Raw genomic sequence first — 3351 nt, 5'->3', positions numbered from 1 at the left:
CTTATGTGCAGACCATACACTTCTAAAGCTTCTCTCCATAACTCCAACTTCTTATTTAGGTCTTCCCTTGACTCTCCTATAAGGACGATATCATCGGCAAAAAGTATGCACCATGGCACAGGCTCTTGGATGTGCTCTGTGAGTACTTCTAAGACTAATGTGAATAGGTATGGACTTAAGGATGATCCCTGATGTAATCCTATACTAATAGGAAATTCTTCTGTCACACCACCTTGAGTCTTCACACTAGTTGTGGCCCCATCATACATGTCTTTAATTGCACGAATATATGATATCCTTACCCTCCTCTTTTCTAAAACCTTCCATAAGACCTCCCTTGGTACCCTATCATACACTTTTTCCAAATCAATAAACACCATGTGTAGATCCCTTTTATTACTACGATACCTCTCCATCATCCTTCTTAAAAGGTATACCGCTTCAGTGGTAGATCTGCCTGGCATGAATCCAAATTGGTTTTCTTTTACTTCTTAACTCCACCTATGTTACACTTGCGGTACCTAGCCGGTCCCAAGTCCGGATAAAGGAGGAGGGTTGTGTTAGGTCTTCGACAACCAACATAAAAATATAGTCGAACCCCCATGACATGAATCAAAGGCATTAAAGAGAAATAAAAGAACAAAAGTGCATCAACATAAAAGTAAAGGATTACAAAAATTAAATGTAAAACTAGAGAGAGGAGAAGTAGAAGAAGAAGAATTGATAAAGGAAAAGTAAATCTAAGCATGAAATTAACCTAGATCTAAGAATTCCTAATCTAGATCTAACCTACTCCTAATTCTAGAGAGAAGAGAGAGCTTCTCTCTCTAGAAACTAACTAAAGCATGATAAAACTAAAATAAAACTCACTAACTAACTAGATGCCTCATCCCTCCTCAATCCTTGGGTTAAATAGCATCAGAAATGAGTTGGATTGGGACCAAAATGCCTTAGAATTCGCTGGCCATGAGTTGCATTAAGTGAATCATGTGCAACCATTAGTGTGTATGCGTACCATGCACGTGTGTGCCCCTATGCGTGGTGAAACTATGGCAAATCTTATATCATTTCGAAGCCCGGATGTTAGCTTTCCAACGCAACTAGAACCGCATCATTTGGACCTCTGTAGCTCAAGTTATGGTCGATTAAGTGCGAAGAGGTCGGCTTGACAGCTTTTGGGATTCCTTCATTTCTTCATGAGTTCTCCATTTTTACATGCTTTTCCTTCATTCCCTTGATCCAATCTTTGCCTCCTAAACCTGAAATTACTTAACAAACATATCAAGGCATCTAATGGAATCAAGGTTAATTAAATTTAGCTATTCTAAGTCCTAAAAAGCATGTTTTCACTCTTAAGCACAATTAAAGGAGAAGTTATAAAACCATGCTATTTTATTGAATAAATGTGGAGAAAGATGATAAAACTCTCTAAATTTAACACAAGATAAACCCAACAAATGGGGTTTATCACTGCTCCATGTCGTCAACAAGTAATTGAAAACTTCACCCTCCTGAACACAAAGTTCAGCACAAATCAAGCATGTTAGACCCTTGCACATTTATATTGAACCGTAATTCGAAATTCAAAGTAAATAAATAAATGAAATGTAGTTAATCAGATACTGATAAAATCGTGATCTGGATCTGATTTTATTGAAGAAAATAAGATTGAAGTGGAGGAAGAAGACTCAGAGAAAGTGAATTTTTCATATGAACAAATACAAAACCTAAAATTGAAAGAAAAACCACAGAGTACAAGAGAGTACATATTGTTATCCACTATTTATAGCTATTAGAAAATTAACCTTACTAAAACCTAACTCATGGTAAATAAATTAACTATGGTTATGAGGTAATTACTATTGCTAGCTTTAACCTATAATCAAAGTAAACTTTTCTATCATTCTAACTAAAGAATTATTCAACCATAATCAGTTATAGCTTTATTTTGTGAGCCATTAGATACCAGCTTAATATCATCTCCAACATCCTCCCTCAAGTTGAAACTGATTGAATTAGTTGCAAGTTCAGCAACATTATTATCATCCTCCCTTGAATTAAGACTTGTTGAAACCTTTAATCTCTTATCATCCATAGAATATCCTCCCTCAAGTGGGGCGTGTAAGTCAAGCATGCCCAACTTGAAAAGTAAAGGTTCAAAGACACCCGGTGATAACGCTTTAGTAAGTAAATCAGCCATTTGATGAGCTGATTTAATAGGTAGCAATTTCAGCACCCCTGTTTGAGACTTTTCACGAACAATGTGACAATCTACTTCAATGTGCTTGGTTCTTTCGTGAAAGACCGGATTAGCTATAATATACAGCGTAGATTGATTGTCACAATAGAGATTGATTGGCTGAGGATGAGATAGATGGCAGTCATTAAGAAGTTAAAGAAGCCATTGACCTTCCCAAGTTGCTTGTGCCATGGCACGATATTCAGCTTTTGAGGAAGAACATGCTACAGTTGTTTGCTTCTTACTCTTCCAAGACACTAATGAAGAACCTAGAAAAAAACAATACCCAGTTATTGATCGACGAGTATCGGAACAAGTTGCCCAATCCGAATCAACATAACCAGTCAATTTGAGATCATTATTTGAAGAGAAGAAAAGACCCTTAGAAGGAGATTTCTTGATGTATCGAAGAACATGTAGTGCTGCCTTGTAATGGTCATCAGTTGCACAATCTAAAAATTGGCTGAGCTTTCCAACTGCAAAAATAATGTCTGGACGAGTATTGGTGAGATATAGGAGTCATCCGAGCAGTCTTCTATATTATAATGGATCTGGTAATCTTGTGCCACTCTCCTTAGAAAGTTTCCCATTATACAGCATAGGAACTAAAGCAGGTTTAGCTTCCAACATACTATATTCCTCAAGCAAATCAAGAGTGTACTTACGTTGATACAAGGTAATTCCTTTGGAACTACGAGCAACTTCCATTCCAAGAAAGTATTTCAACCGGCCTAAGTCCTTAATACTAAATTCAGTATCAAGAGCCCTTTTAATAGCTTCGATTTTAAATAAATTATCTCCAGATAAAACAAGATCATCAACATAAACAATAATAATAGCCAAGCCAAGCTTAGTGTGCTTGATGAACAAAGAATGATCATGAGGAGACTTGATAAAACCATGTTGTTGAAGAAAACCACTTAATCTTAACTTCCCTTGACAGCTTGCCTGTTTCAAGCCATATAAAGAACGATTCAACTTACAAATAGCACCATTTGGAACATCAAGACCTTGGGGAGGTTGCATATAAACCTCTTCTTGCAACTCACCATGCAAGAATGCTGAAGAACGATTCAACTTACAAACAGCACCATTTGGAACATCAAGACCTT

Source organism: Arachis hypogaea, chromosome 17 (assembly GCF_003086295.3).
Source record: "Arachis hypogaea cultivar Tifrunner chromosome 17, arahy.Tifrunner.gnm2.J5K5, whole genome shotgun sequence".
NCBI classification, from domain to species: domain Eukaryota; kingdom Viridiplantae; phylum Streptophyta; class Magnoliopsida; order Fabales; family Fabaceae; genus Arachis; species Arachis hypogaea.
The sequence above is the reverse complement of the archived record's forward strand: the minus strand, read 5'-3'. Positions refer to the sequence as shown.